The sequence below is a fragment of the Triticum urartu genome, unplaced genomic scaffold (assembly GCF_003073215.2).
Source record: "Triticum urartu cultivar G1812 unplaced genomic scaffold, Tu2.1 TuUngrouped_contig_111, whole genome shotgun sequence".
Classification (NCBI taxonomy): domain Eukaryota; kingdom Viridiplantae; phylum Streptophyta; class Magnoliopsida; order Poales; family Poaceae; genus Triticum; species Triticum urartu.
Window position 1 is genome coordinate 152,330 of NW_024111525.1, and position 17,042 is coordinate 169,371.

Below are 17,042 nucleotides of genomic sequence, written 5' to 3' on the forward strand. Positions count from 1 at the left end.
ACTTTCCGTCTGCCAGCTGATGGCAAACATGTCCTCCCCTTTGTTGTTTGCTTCCAGACGTCAGTAGACCCGTGGTTGATGTCACTCCTCCCCGCTCTTTGTCGTGTGCCACTCTTTTTCTTTGTCGTCTGCCGCTCTTTTTCTTTGTCGTCTTCCACAGACGGCAAACGACACCATCCTTTGCCGTCTGCACAGACGGACAAGTGACCAAATGGGTCAGCGCCAGTGCTCCCAGGTAGCACAGGTTGCTGCCATGTGGCCACTTTGCCATCTATGGCAGATGGTAAATACCCCTTTGTTGTCCGTGGTAAATGGAAAAGTGCCTGTATTGCCCCATTTCATTCTGTTTTTTGCTATATTCAAGCATTTTCACAGCAAAATATATGATATATATATATATATTTGATAGGGCAAGTTTCATAGCAAATATATGAGATATCCAACACTTAAGTTTCATCCATACATACATAGTTCCATCCATACATACATAGTTTGTAATGCCCTCGATGCGGCTATATCTCCCACGTGTCGAAGCACGACTTAGAGGCATAACTGCATTGAAAGCAATGTCGCAAGTGAGGTAATCTTCGCAAACAACCCATGTAATACAATAAGGGAAAAAAGGATACATAGTTTGCTTACACTTGCCATGTCACACAAATGCATAAATAACATTACATTCATCCAAGTACACTCAAGGTCCGACTACGGAACCAAAATAAAGATAAACCCCAAATGCAACATAGTCCCCGATCGCCCTAACTGGGCACCACTACTGATCATCTGGGAAAGACACGTAGTAACGGCGAGAGTCTTCATCGAACTCCCACTTGAGCTCGGTCATATCATCTGGAATGGTATCATCGGTCCGTGCATCTGGTTTTGGAAGTAATATGTGAGTCACGGGGACGGTTGTACTTCTTCAGACACGCTCTCGGCACTTACCACCATGTACATGTCGTGTACCTCGGCAACCTTCAAGCGGAAGCCTCGTGAGGGAGTCGACCATGACCTGACTAACAACAGAAGTCTCTAGTCCAGGTTTATCGCCTATTCAGGTTCCATCCGCAAGGAGATCCGGCTGGAATGTCGCTCACGGCCCCAAACGATGTGAGCAGGGTTCCCAAGCCCACCATCCGGGTGCCACTTGGTACACCGTGCCACTGTGCCTAGTCTGTCCCAAGCCCACCTGTACCGGGTGCCACTTGGTAGACTACTAACACAACCTACAAACACCAGAAACTAGTTGCAACTCCTGGACAGAGATTGGGTTGATTAATAAGTCGAGAGATCTTGGAGCGAACGGAGCCCAATGTGTGGTAGTAACTGTTCATGGATCACAAACACAGAACTCAGTTCCTGAGGACGGCTGCAATGAGACAACCCACCATGTACTCCTACATGGCCTCTCACCATTACCTTTACCAAATCGTGTTCACACACTTAGCTCTCAACGGTAGGACATGTTCACCACATTCCAGTTCATCCCCGATGAATCGGACCTGACTCAACTCTAAGCAGTAGCAGAGCATGAAAAACAAGCATGAATGAGTAGGCACATCAAGGCTCAAACAATTCCTACTCATGCTAGTGGGTTTCATCTTTTTACTGTGGCAATGACAGGTCATGCAGAGGAAAGGGGTTCAACCACCGCAGCATGTAATAGTTGAATCACTATTGTCCTAATGCAGTAAAAGAGAGCAGGAGCGAGATAGTGGGATTGTATCGGAATGAACAAGGGGGTTTTGCTTGCCTGGAGCGAGATAGCTCTTCATCGAGTGTCATTGATCACATTCGAAACATACATCTACCAAGGGGGAACAATCACCGACAAACACAGAAAGAATACAATCAGTGCAATGCACAATATGATGCATGATCATGACATGTCAATATGCTGTGATTGAGCTAATGCAGCTAAGAACAGAAAGGTTTGAGTTGATTTGAACTCAAGGTTCAAATTCAGATTCAAGCTATGAATTCAAATAGTGCATGATCATGTTTTGAACTAAACAGTGAGGTTAAGTTGTTTAAACATGCATGAAACCAGTACAGATGGATAGATTGGATTTTTTGCTCATTTTTCATATATAAATTATATAATTTGGAGTTAGAGGTTATTTTCTATGAATTTTTTGAAGTTTATACAATTTTCTGGAATTTCCTGAATTATTTTAAATCCAGAAAATGTTTAACTGCGTCAGTGTTGTGCAAGCATGACGTCAGTGAGTCAACTACGGCTGTCCAGGTCAAGCCTGACTAGTGGGTCCCACTGGTCAGTGATAGAGTGCTGGTCAGGATCAATGACAGGTGTGTCCAGTCAATGCTAACTGGGCCAAGGTCAAACTGACACGTGGGCCTTCTGTGGTTAGCTAAAACTAAACAGGAACTAAACTTCGATTAAATAAGGGCGCGGGGCCCAACTGTCTGTGTCAAAGTGGTTAATTAACTAGGTGATTAAACCCTAATTAAGCAGCCACGTCATCATCACTGGATCTACGCCGACGATGACCAAACTGACGGCGAGAGCTCACTGGACTCGCGTTAGGGAAGGCAGTTCGTCGCGCTACTAGCACCAGGGAGGTCCTCTCGCTCGTCCGCATCCAAAGGACCGGACGGGAGGCCGCGGGGTGGTGGGAAACGATGCCGACGATGAGGTTTAGCGGCGGCCGAGGTCGGGCTCGAGCGGGTGCGGGGTTTCAGCGCGAGCTAGAGCAAACGGCGCGGCGTGTTCGCTTCCCGGGGACGTAGTGAGCATGTTGGTGGTGCTGGGGCGAGCGGGAGAGCGCACGAGCATCGAGCTCGTCGGCCATGCCGGCGACCGAAGTTCGGAAGATGACGAGGGGAACGCGGTGGTGCTTCTGGGATCAGCGGCAGGGCGAGGGGGGGTGCGGTAGCCATGGCGGCAGCGAATGGCGGTGACGGCTCCGCTCGGCTTCGGGAAAGAGAGCGAGAGAGGTGAGGCAGGGAGAGAGCGGAGCGGTCAAGGGGGTTCAGAGTGCTGCGTGGCGGCTTCAGGAGCCTCTCCTGCATCGGCAGAAGCAGGAGGTGGCCGCGCGTGTGCCAGCGCACGGCGAGCACGCGCCCTCCTGCCCACTGGCAGGAGATGGAGGATGACAGGCAGTGGGACCTGGTGGGTTGGGCCTCTCTGGTGGGCTGCCAGGTAAGTTTCCTTTCTCTTTTCCTATTTTTCTTTCTGTTTTCTATTTATTTTGCTCTGTTTTGATTTAGTAATAATACTAAATCATTTTTGTTTCTTCTGAAATTATTTGTGGATGCAATATGGACTAGCCCAAAGCCCAACAATATTGTTCAGAATGATTGGAGTTATAAAAGTATTTATAGGAATTTATAACCCCAAGTCAAATACAATATGAATTAATTAAAAAATCCAAAAATGTCCTAGAAATATATTCATCATTTTTGGCAGAGGTTTCTACCTTAACCAAAAATCATGAACTTTTCTTGAGGCACTTTGGGTTCATTGAAAATGTTTTTAAGTTGAACCTAGTTGAGTTCTTTTAGTGCTAGGGATTGATCACCCCTATTTCAAACTTAGATAAAATTTAAACATGATGCAACACCAGATGCTAGCACTAGGCATTACCAAAACTAGGGATGTGACAACTCACCCCCACTAAACAAGAATCTCGCCCCCGAGATTCAAGACGTGAGGTAAGAAGACAGGGAGGCACAAAGCTAACACAAACTTCATGATCCAGGTTGCACTTCATAAGAACATTGATTCAATCATCATCCTTGTCTTGACATCTTGTTCTAAGAACTCCATCCAGCATGACAACGAGAAGAAAGGGAAAACTCTAGAAGAATCAATCTTCATGAAGATCGAGCAACTGACGATCAACTCACGGAATGAGATGTTCAACATCTCTCGAGCTAAGACACGAAACATACATCCAAAGGGATGGAGTGAAACAGAGAACAAAGATTCAAGTTGAGAAGCACAATTCCACGCTGAATAACATGGTGCATGGTTTCAAGATAACGAGAAGTTATCTTCCATGATTCCATAACGAGACATCTTAAGGAAGGTGACTCGCAGAAATATCCCTTAAGTGGCAAAAAGAATTACTTTTGATTCATAGATCATTGAGACTGTTTATACCAACCTAAGGCAATCACAACTGATCATTTGAAGGAGTTCGAAAGAATGACATACTCGGACTGGAATGGATGATGTGGACTACCTTGTTGAAGACAACACAATGGATGATTTTGTTTATCATCGAAAATGGATGGGACCCATGGTAAGTCCACTTTGGAAGATGATCTTGGACAACAACTGCTGAGAAGGGCAGCCCATGGGGGATTGGCACAATGGCGGTGTAAGCTGGGAACAAAATGCAAATGCTAGGAATGATCCAACCATCATATCTTCCTGAGATTCAGATCTGGTTGGTAACGGAATATTTCAAACAGCATGTCTGGAAAAGGAAAGGTAGCAACACAAATCGACGAGATGACGCTGCGAGATTCTCAAGAGATGAACTACGATAGCAAGCTCCAAAACACGAGCTGGTTATGCTACATACATGTGAACATGATGTCCCAGACAAGCATGAACACATAGTAGTCTTACCACGAAACACTACCGAGTTCTGGTGGGAACCATCAATGAGGATATCGAAGTCGTTTCACAAGTCCGGATTAGCTCTTATGAAGGAACTCTTTCTCCTTGAACAAACCAGTCAGTGGCTTGGTGTACTAGGAGATGCACATGGAATGGAGGTAGCGAGCCTGTCAAACCATAGCATACTTCGCACGTGTATGACTGACTTGGGATGATTTCCAGAGGAAACAACATTGACTTTCTTGAATTCACGGTGGCAACTTGCATCAAATGCACATGTATTCGAGGAAGTCACTTCTGTCATCCGAACATATGATTCATGAACGGGACATGAGGGCAATGCTTATAAAGTTTCCAACACTACTTAGATGTTCGACCTGAATCATGGACAAGATAAGAATGTTGTCGATGGGCTCAACAACAATTCATCCAGGTCAGGAGAAATCCTCCATGATGACACCTTGGGGTCGTCCGCCCCAGGAGACTGCGAGACAGGGGGAGGCGTTTCACTGTCCATCATCTCCGGAAGAAGATCCCCCGAAGACGAACTCCGTCGAGAAGGGCTACGATCCGGACTGCAAGACATTTGTGTCGGTTATTGTCCTCGGAGATAGAGCAGGATATATTTACCAAAAGTACTCTTGATTCACTTATAGCTCGGTGCAGAGCTGGCCCCCTTGCGGGCACTGTGCGGTAAGGACGCCCTCCGAGGCAGGGCCCCCTGGCGAAGGTTTCTTCCCTCGTTTGGAAACCTTTGTTTCCAAGTCTTCAGATGCATTCATTTTCCGTCCTTGGGGAGAGGGGATTCTAGATTCTTCTCCCCGATTATCCTCCTTCGTAGAGACACTACTTCCCCCAGTTTGGATGAGCAATGCGTGAGGCCCGCTTTCGGCTTCTTTCTTCCTCCCTTTATCTTCTCCTGATGGCACTTGATAAGGTGAGAGCTCAAGCATCCTAGCTAGTACAGGATCCAGTGAGCCTTCGGGAAGGGGGGCCGTACACCTGATCATCTTCGTCTTTCTTATCCAGTCCTGGCCAAGATCGATTTTTCCAGAATTATGTTGTGATAAATAAAAAGACAACATGTTTGGCCGCAGAATTACATACATGGGTATCTGGACGAGTGCAGTTTAGACCCGCATCCTCGGTGGTGTCCGGACACTTTATTCATAATCCGAAGAACAATCCATACATCCCTTTGAGCATCATGCCGAAGAATTGCTGAATAGTTCTCGGTCCTTCCGGGTTGAACTCCCACATACGGAGAGATCGACGTTGGCATGGCAGGACCCGAGGAACTAGCATAACCTGCATTACCTTGACAAGACTGACATCCCTCTTGAGGAGATCGCGGATGCGACTTTGCAATGTCGGCACATCATTAACTGGCCCCCAGTCCAGCCCCTTGTTGACCCATGATGCTAGTTGTGGCGGGGGGCGAAGGGAAGGTGGGGGCAGCTCCCAATTAGTACTTCGGGGAGCTGTGATGTAAAACCACTCTCGCTGCCATAAGTTGGACACCTCCAGGAAGGAACCCTTTGGCCATGGAGCATCGGCGCATTTGCTTATTATGGCACCTCCGCATTCTGTGCGTCGCCCATTGATCATCTTCGGCTTCACATTGAAGGTCTTGAGCCATAAAATCTATGTCACATTGGTCGGCATAATTTACATAAACAATAAATGAACCAATAGTTCTAAAGATAATATATATACCACATCCGAATCATAGACAGGACAAGGGCCAACGGGGGCGGATACCAAAACCATCGCACTATATAAGATGCAATAATAAAAGTAAGAAAATAATACAAGTATCTATGTAAACATACAAGTAAGAATATTTTTCCTTTCAGATAGAAGATAAGAACAAGAGGCTGACCACGGTGGTGCCGGCGATGAGCTCGGTGCGGGTGATCGACGGCTCTGAAGACGGGGACGGGGCGTGACGGACCGCTAAACCTAGACAAATATTGTGGAAAATGGAGCTTGGAGGTCGAGCTTGGATAGGAGAAAGCTTAAGTAGTGTGGCTCGGGCGTTCCATCGAACACCTTGTGTGCATAGGAGGTGAGCTAGAGCACCACCAATCCCGCTCCCCCTCGGCCAGAAAAAATAGAGCAGTGTGCTCTGCTCTCACACGAGGGGGTATATATAGGCACTTCGTTGGTCCCGGTTGGTGGCATGAACCGGGACTATAGGTGAGCCTTTGGTCCCGGTTCAAGCCACCAACCGGGACCAATGGTGGTGGTCCAGGAGCGTGGCCCATTGGTCCCGGTTCATCCCACCAACCGGGACCAAAAGGTCCAGATGAACCGGAGCCAATGGCCCACATGGCCCGGCCGGCCCCCTGGGCTCACGAACCGGGACCAATGCCCCCATTGGTCCCGATTCTGGACTGAACCGGGACTAATGGGCTGACCCGGCCTGGACCAAAGCCCTGTTTTCTACTAGTGACACGACGATAAACGACGAGATGTGAAGGCTGGAATCTGGGGCTAGATCATGGAAATCGAGACCGTAATAGAACATAAGCCCTCTAACAAAGGGATCAAGACTAAAGCCTAGCCCTCGGAGGAAGTGGGAAACAAATACAACACTCTCGTTGGGTTCGGGAGTGGGGATGACCTACCCTTGAGCAGGCAGCCTGTGCGAGATTTCCACGGTCAGATACCTGGCTTCCCTTAGCTTCGTGATGTCCTCCTCTGTGACAGAGGAAGCCATCCACCGGCCTTGAAGGTTGGATCTGGACATGGTTGAAGGAACGAATTTCTTAGACTGAGCCTTGGGTGTTGGAACTCGGGGTGGGGGAAGGGAATGATTGAGCACGAGAAGAAAAGGACAGGCCTTGGCCCCTTTTATAAAGAGGGTGAATATCGAGCGTCCTCCGCGTGGCTGTTCGGAACTTGCCTAAAATCGAGGAGTCATACTAGTAGGCGTGGTTGGGTTACCCACACCCGTATTGATGAGAATCCCGTGATAAGGGGACACGATCTCTGCTTCGACAAGACGTGCCAAGAAACCGCCTCATAATTATGTGCAGTAGCTGGTTGAGAAAAACAGTTCGAATAATGACCAGGCCATAGCATGATGTCACATTATAAAAAGTTGTCAGCAGATTAGATTTGTGGAATAATATACTCTCTACGGTGGTATGTGGAATTTGTTTTGCAGAGCCGGACACGACCCATGTGTTCAAAATCTTCTATGAGTATTTAGAGACGGAACCCGCCTTGCAATGCCGAAGACAATCTGCGTGCCGGACTCATCGTCATTGAAGCCTGGTTCAGGGTCTACTAAGGGAGTTCTAGATTAGGGGGTCCTCGGACAGCCGAACTATGTACTTTGGCCGGACTGTTGGACTATGAAGATACAAGATTGAAGACTCTGTCCCGTGTCCGGGTGGGACTCTCCTTTGCGTGGAAGGCAAGCTCGGCAATTTGGATATGTAGATCTCCTCCCTTGTAACCGACTATGTGTAACCCTAGCCCCCTTCGGTGTCTATATAAACCGGAGGGTTTAGTCCGTAGGACAACAACAATCATAATCACAGGCCAGCTTCTAGGGTTTAGCCTCTACGATCTCGTGGTAAGATCAACTCTTGTAATACTCATATCATCAAGATCAATCAAGAGGACGTAGGGTATTACCTCCATCGAGAGGGCCCGAACATGGGTAAACGTTGTGTCCCCCGCCTCCTGTTACCATCGGCCTTAGACGCACAGTTCGGGACCCCCTACCCGAGATCCACCGGTTTTGACACCGACAGCGAGGGTGACGACGACAGTGATAGAGTGGGGAGAGAGGGTGTGGGGAGAGTGACCGGCGGAGAATTGGGACTTGGTGGTTGGCCAAATTTGATTTTAACTCAAAACAGCACTAGCGCTACTTTAAACCCAGCGCTATAGCTAACTGCTAATGGCACATAGTAGTAGCGCTTTTCTAGAACAAAGTGTTATTGCTATAGTAGCTATAGCACTAGTTCTCAATCAAGCGCTACTGCTAACTGTTCCAAATTTTATTATTTTTCTTATTATTTTCCTTTTCTAGTTTTTAATTTCCTTTTCTTTTATTATTTTCCTTTTCTTTTCTGTTTACTTTCCTTTTTCTTTTGTTCTGCTTTCTCCCTTTTGTTTTTGTTTTTTTGCTTTTCTCCCGACAACGGCGTCTCCGGCCCTCTCCCCCTACGCATCACCGGAACCATGCATGTGGTGGTAACATATCAGTTGACCGATAACGGTTACTTAAGTGCGTACACAAAATAGATACATATATATATAGATGTAGGTTTCTGATCAGCTGCGTCGACGACGTTTCACATTGATCTTCTTCCCTTGTTGTTCGTTCCCGAGTAATTGAGCCCCTCCATGTGACTTTTCCGGAGCCATGGATTACGATCTTTCTTAGGTAATGTAGTCTTGATTCTTCTTTTCACGTATGCTTCATCTTCATTGTCATCTTCCCTCATCGGGTTGCCGTATTGGTCGTAGTCTTCCTTGTTGGCTACTCCATCCATTTCGACGATGCTCCTTTTGGATCTCCTCATGACAACACGGCTGGGATTGGACAGGTCGGTTATGAAGAAGCATTGTGTCACGTGCTTAGCATGTACCCATGGCTTATTTTTGGCGATGACGTTAAAGTTCACGGGAGTGCTCTTCACGTTGGGTATAGACATGGTGGTGAAATACTTGTTTTCTCTTACATGGAACATCGTTGCATCGTGCATTCCAGCATAGTCAAGCTCCACATCTCTTCGACCCTTCCGTAGAATCTCTCAGTTGTGCCGTTGGCGTCAGTCACACATTGAAATGTCACCCCAGAGTTCTAGTAATCATTGTCCATGTCTTTGGCCTCCGTGTAGAACGTGTACCCATTGATATCGTAGGACTGATAGGTCGCGAGCTTGGGCGCGGGACCATGTGCTAAGGCGTGTAGAGCAATCCGTCCGAACTGCCCCCTTCCGGGGGATTTTCAAGAACTTTCTGTTTAAACCGGCGCAAGAAAGTGGCGTTGTGCTCTATAGTAACTTCGTCGTCCGTCTTGAGCATCCCCTTACTTCTTTGTGATGGTTTCTTTGTGTTGTGCCACATAATCATCTACCACATCTAGGTGTTGTAGCACTACTAAGTTAGCCCTGTCAAAGTCGTTCCGTCTATTCGAGTAGTCCACGTGCAATTCACTCCAGCCGTTGTAGTGACCATCTCCTTCGAGCTTCCCATCGTGATTCTTGAGGACATGTTATGAACGAATCCTTTGATGACCCCATTCATCCTCTCGAACAGACATCATGCTGTGAAGGAATGGTGGCCCGAGGTTGATGATGTCATCCATGATGTGGACACATAGATGCACCATGACGTCAAAGAATGCACACGGGAAGTACATCTCAAGCTCACATAGTATGACAACAATCTCTTCTTGTAGCCTTCGGAGCTGCTTCACACTTATGGACTTTCGAGAATATAACGTCGAAGAAGTTGTAGAGACCAGTAAGCATGTCATGGACGTGCTTCTCCATTATCCCTCTAATGGAAACTGGGAGTATCTGCGTCATCATCACGTGACAGTCATGAGACTTCATCCTGTGAACCTTTTCTTCTTGGTGTCTAGAAATCTGCTTATCTTCCCATAGTAACCAGAACTGACTTTAATTCCCATAAGGCACTTGATGAATTGATCGATCTCCTTCACACTTAAGGTGAAGCAAGAAGGGGGGCAATAATTCTCCTCCTTCTTGTTGACTTTTCTGCCCCTTTCCCCCCTCCTCCGTCTCCGTCTCGTCTCCTCCATCAACTTTTTATGGTGGACATCTTTCCTGATCATCAAATCTTCCAAGTCTTTCCTTGCCTTCGGCCCATCCTTGGTCTTCTCCGGCATGTTCATCAGTGTGCCAAGGAAGCTCTCGAGGACATTCTTCGTGATATGCATTGGATCAAGGCAATGAGGTGTGTCATGATTGGTCCAGCACTCCAAGTCCCAGAAAACAGCCCTCGTTTTCCATACCTTCAGCAGCGGCTCCGGTGCCTTTTTGATCTTTCCCGGCGCAGGGCATTGTTCCTAGTTTCTCAACAGCTCGTCGATTTCGGCGCTGCTCCTCTTACGTGGAGGTACTCGAAGCTCAGCCAACCCATTGAATATATCTCCATGCTTTCTCCATGGGTGATCCTTCTCGAGCCATCTACGATGCGCCATGTACACGATTTTCCTGGACCCACCATCTTTCGTTGACGTAAGATGCTGAGACGTTGTATCATCCATGCACCTCGTGCATCCGCGGTATCCTTGGCACACCTGGCCTGAGGTGTACCCGTAACCGAGATAGTTGTGCATTATCGTCATCAGCGTGGCTCTCACATGGAAATATTCTGCTTTGCTGGCGTCCCATGTCCATGCTTATGTTTTACATAACGTGTCTAGCTCCTCTTGCAGAAGCCCCATATATAGGTTAATACTATTTCCCAGTTGTTTCGGCCCTCGAATCAGCATGCTCATGTGTATGTACTTTGTCTTCATGCACTTCCATGGGGGGAGGTTGTACATCCATACAAACACGGGCCATGTGTTGTGGTTGGTGTTCTGGTTTCCAAACGGATTCATGCCATCGGTACTCGCACCAAGCACGATGTTCCTTGGATCTTCTGTAGCAAATCCATATACCGCGTTGAATGCTCTCCACTGGCTACCATCTACGAGGTGTCTCAGCCTCGGATCACCTTCATCGTCGGGCTTCTTCCTCTCCGTGTGCCAGCGCATGAGCTTTGCTTCCTTAGGATCTATGAAATACCGCTGCATACGGGGAGGGATCGGAAAGTACTATCCAACTTTTTGAGGAGCTTTCTTTCCGGCCTTATTGTATCGAGAAGCATTGCACACTGGACAACTAGTTTTTCCCGTGTGCTCCCCTCGACAAATGATGCAATCGTTGATGCATGCGTGGTACCTAATGTGCGGAAAATCAAAAGGGCAAACGATTTTCTTGGCCTCCTCGACACTAGTAGGACACAGGTTCCCCGTGGGAAGAACTTTATTATGTAGAAACTTCAAATGCTCATCGAGGCTTTTGTCTGTCCATTTGTTTTTGGCCATCATCTTTAGAAGTTCGAGCGTGAAACTCAAGCGGGTCACCTCAGTATCACAACCGTCATACAATGGAATACTCGAGTCTACTTCAAGTTGTGCCAGCTTGGCCTCCTCTCTAGAGGTAGCTCTCTCGCTAGTCGTACTCTTGCGAAGGAGGTCTCGAACATGAGGGTCATGCACGACTGCACTTAGTAGCATCTAAGACTGCAGCGTGACTACCGCCTCTTCTCTGCCATGTCCAGACTCTTCTTCTCCGTGTCCGGAATCTTCTCCGCCGCCATCATCATTTCCGGACTCTTCCCCGCCGACAAGTCTGGCGCCATCGTCTTCCTGTCGATCGGTCATCTCTTCGTCTAGCCTCATGTCGTTATTCCCTGCCATGTGGACATCCTCATCATCATCATCTTCACTTATCCACTGAGTATAGCCATCCATGAAACCATTCATCAGCAGGTGCGCCTTCAAAGTGCCACGATCAAAAGGGTCCAAAAGGACTCCTTCCTTGCATCTTGCACACGGACATCTAATCGTAGTCCGATTGTTTGCATACATGTCCATCACCGTGGATTGCATGTACTGCTCCACCTTCCATCCACTCACCTTCATGACCGACTGCATGGTATAACAAGCAAAAGGGTTATGAAATAAATAATGCATGCTTCAAAGTCATATATATATATATAATTTTGGCATGACCTTGCCTAAAAATAGGACATATGAGTTTGCTCGCAATTCACCGAAACGAAAATAAATCGACATTTCGGCAAAACATAAGCAACTCGAGGGCATGTCACTAGCACAAATGTCTCCATATATATATATATATCCCAATCACACATATTCTCATTCACACACATATTCCCATTCTTGAAATGAACAACTTTTTACTCATATATATATATATCTCCCGAGAGAGACCGAGAGCACGCGATTAATTAGATGATGAAAGAGAACGATCGATGGAGCACGTGGGGTTGTCTAAATAACTTGATAGATCTAGTTGTTGGGAGGAGAGGTGAGTCTAGCTAGCTAACTGATGGAGAGGGGTTATGGTGGATGGGGGCATTAATGGGGGAGAGAAGAGAGGTGTAGGAGAAAGAGAGAGGCCATTTATGGAGGAGGGTGCCATTAATGAGGAGAGAAGAGAGGTAGGAGGAAGAGAGAAGAAGAGAAACAATGGTGGAGCTAGAGTGGAGAGGGGAGAGGGGAAAGAAGGGGGAGAGAGGGCAAAGTGGTGACAGGAGGGGAAGGGGTGGAAAAGGTGGCACCAGCCGCAACTAGCAGTAGCACTGCTTTGAAAAAAGCTTTGCTGCTATTGGACTTAGTAGTAGCGCTTTCCAAGAAAGCGCTACTATTAACTGTGGCCCACTAGCAGTAGCGGCGCATAAAAAAAGAGCACTGCTACTAAACTGCTAGTAGTAGCACTTTTTCTGTACACCGCTACAACTACGAAAACAGTCGGTGGCCTCGTCTGGTCCCACATAGTAGTAGCGTGTTTCTGCTTCACATCGCTACTACAATGCAGTTACTAGTAGCGCTTTCCTGGAAAAGCGCTACTGCTAAATAGCAGCAGTGTTTACTTCTTTCCAGCGCTACTACTATGCTACTGTGTATAAGCATTTTCCTAGTAGTGAAAAGAGGCATTGTTTAATTAATAACAAGCTGACAACATGGCATCATGAAGTTAAGAGAAAACTGGAACATTATTTAGGCATGTTCATGGCAAAAAAACATATGCTACATTACATATATGAGGAATCAAATGGCATGGCATGATAGAGCATAACATGAACATCAAAACATCTCAACTAGGAATCTCTAGATTATGCATGGAATAGATGGTAGCATCAAACTAGAATGGCATCACAATGTAACAGTTACAGACTTAGAAAAAATCACGAAGTCTCAGAAATTAGCAACATCAAGTAGCACACTTGACAAGCTTGTGCTAGTCACCACAAGGCACATAAAAATACATGGATTGACCCTCTGTAAAGATGGCATGAAGATGCTCCTATACCATGTCGACATGATGCCCAAAAGATGAACACACAAAATACTATGAAAAAGACAAATCAGCAAGTTATAACAATTTTCATCAGTTAACAGCACATGGCACTCTTGCAACAATGATTAAGGAATCAAGATTAACATTAACATGCATGCAAATGACACTAGCATGTAGAGCATTCATAGACGAACAATTAGACATAACATGCACGCAAAACAAAGCAATATGCGTGAAGTTACAACATGATGAACATGCACATGTGATGTTGGAATCTGTGGACTTAGCAGAAATTACACCCTCCGAAAAAGTCGACGCGGGACGAGGAGAAGAGGGACGGAGGGATCTGGGTGCGGAGGCGACGTTCAGTTTGGTGAAACGGTGGATCTGGTCCACCTCCAGATTCGGCGACGGAGGAGGACGCCGGCGAGGCTCTCTGGCGAGGGGTGAGGTCAGCGCGGGCAAGCTTCGGGAAGGGCGGCGGTGGCGTGGCTAGGCTCCGGCGGTGAGGCGTGGTGATTGCGCGCGGCGGCAGCTGCGGCGGCTCGAGCGGGTGCCAGTGGTGGCGGCGCGGGCTGACGGTGCGGGCGGTGAGCTGCGTGGCGTCGGCGACGCGGCGGCGATGCGGGCGGCTCGGGCGCCGGCGCGAGGCGCGGCTCAGTTCGGCCTGGGTGCGGGCCAGCGATGGGCCCCGTGGGCCCACGCGGTGGATACGGCGGCGGGGTGACATGGCGCCTTCCGATTCGTTGACGGTGCCGGCGCGGACGGACATGTCCAGCAGCATGGAGGGAATATGGAGGCTAGGGTTTGGACTCCGAATTCGGACGGGGAGGACCTGTATATAGGTAGAGGGAGCTAGGAGAGGCCAAATGAGGTGCGGTTTTCGCGCACACGATCATGATCCAACGACGGAGAGCATGGAGGGGGTTTAGATGGGCTAGTGGGCTGTTATGAAGGGGTGCTGGGCTGCAAAGAGAAGGAGGGGTTTCGGTTAATGCAGTTAACCGTTGGGGCATCAAACGACCTCCAAATGGAACGAAATTTGATAGGCGTTGTACTGGTGATATACCAAGGCCACTAGACAAATCTCGGCCCTTGATGAGAACATTTTTGTCCCGCTCACGAAACGAGAACTGGAAGGTGCAACGGGTGCATGTGAGAGTGTCGGATGTCGAAATGGACAATGGAGAAAGTGACCGGATGCAAGTTTTGAAAAATAAGATGATCTAATGCACATGATGACATGGCAAAATGTAGCACACAAGAAAATGTAATGGCAACAACGATGAATAACTGGAAGACACCTGGCGCATCGGACTTGGGGAGTTAAAGAGAGATACATAAAATCATGAGAGAGATACTTTCCTTTTCTCTAGAGAGCTAAAAATGAAATTACAAGGAATTATAAGAAATGCAACCGAGGAAGCATTCACCAACTGTCAAGTAGCTCAAAGAACACCAGAAGTAAAATTTACATCTAGGTCCATAGACCACTTAGCAACGACTACAAGCACTGGAGCTAGCCAAAAGGTGTGCCGTCATCATCACCCATGCTTCGTCAGAGAAGGGCAAACATTGTTGTGGTAGATAGCCAGGAACAAAAATATGTTGCAGCTTGTTAGTTTCCAGCTGAATATGTTTGATGGACCATTGGTATGCGCTTATTTTGTGTGCAATAACAATGAATCTATTTGGTCCCAATAGCCAATAAGCCATAATATGTTTTCCAGCTGTCCTAGCTCTTGGCATCAAAGATGATTGTTTGCTACATATTCAAGTCGATACATCAAGGTCTGCATAAAGTTATGGATAAGTTTAAAAGATTTGACACTATCTAGTGTATAGTTCCAGATTCAGATGAAAAAACATTCTGATTGAAATCATAGTATTAATTATACTTTGGTGGTAGATTTAATTTTAATTTCTCCCAAAAATTGTCCCAATACCGTGAGTGTAATGCACGTGTATGTGAGCATCTATGTTAAAAAAGGCCATGATACGGGTTCAAATACAAAGAGTAGGAAAATAAAAATGTTCAATTAAATTATTCCAGCTAGAAAAACAATTCATAATGCTCCCAAGTGAATCTTTATTTCCAAACATTATTCTTGGTCATTTTCTTGCTACAATTATCTGATGCATTCGCAGTGACCATCACGGCAGGTCCCACCTCCGTAACCATCTCTGTTGCAGATATCATTACAAAATGAAGTATCCGTACATGGAGTGTAGGGTTCACGGTGCCCCTCGACGCCAATGTTAGCTTCCTTGCCTACAGCAATGAAAAATAAAAGGTGCCATCAGAACCTCTTGTTGTTCGTATTTAAACTAGGATTCTGTGAAATCAATGTACTATGCAAATAGTAGGACAACAATGGAGTGCTAATACAAACATAGGAAGAACATCTACTGGCTGGTATATAATTATTATGTACTATGTAAACCATATGTACCACGACAGAATTGTAATGGTGATCATAAAATCACAAGGAAAACACCTCTTTCTTTCCATGCCATTGTTAAATAACAGTAGGTTTAAAGTACTATGAGGCATGATAACTTTTAAATAAGGGGACGAACGCGACGCACAAGTTTGCACTACAAGGAAAAATAGTTTTATATCTATTTTTTGCGAGTATGAGGAAAAAGATACTTGCCTATCTTAACTAAACACCTCACTCTATTAGGCACGGTTGAAACACTTTTCTCTTGCAAAAATACTTGCATATATTAACTTGAATGATTAAACTTCATAAGAAACATTCATATCATTGGCAACAGAGAATGATGCAATAGGATCAATTTTTTATCTAGCTCTAGGAAACCACAAATTCATATATACTACAGTTGATAAGCTCGGGTAAATAGAAATGTACCTATCTTCCTCCCTGATGCTTCACTCGACAATAAAGTGGTTGAAACCATCAAAAGTGCCATCAAGCACAGAACACCAGTGTTGATCCGGATTAGAGCCATAATGAAATTGTTTAGTGTTCTCTTCTCCTATGTCCGTTTGGTTTAGACTTGTACTACTTTGCTGGTTCCTTCTGCTGTTTATATAGAGGCATGGCCGATTCTTGGAGTATCAATGTTTGCCATTTTATTCATTCCTGCTTTGGCGAGTTTCCTTTTTACAATTCGCCGTGATTAATAAGGATCCTCGGATTATACGCACATCATGGAATATCCTATAGGTATCGATTGACAGACTACAAATACATCCATAAGGAGTTTCTTAGTATTCCATTATACACAATTAGGGCATTTATTGCCTCCTAAAAATAACCATATGAAATTAATTAGTTTTCCATTATAACATTGTGACATTTTATTGGCTCCCAATATTATTTACAGACGAAATT

The 17,042-nt window shown here is 46.2% G+C and overlaps 1 long non-coding RNA gene across 1 annotated transcript; it reads right to left on the reverse strand.

Annotated features, from left to right (window-relative positions):
- Positions 1-15,698: 15,698 nt before the first annotated feature.
- Positions 15,699-16,762, reverse strand: LOC125526627. Its single transcript, XR_007291828.1, has 2 exons — positions 16,557-16,762; positions 15,699-15,952 (listed from the first exon to the last, which is right to left on the reverse strand). It is a non-coding gene; the product is annotated as an uncharacterized LOC125526627 (long non-coding RNA).
- Positions 16,763-17,042: the final 280 nt, after the last annotated feature.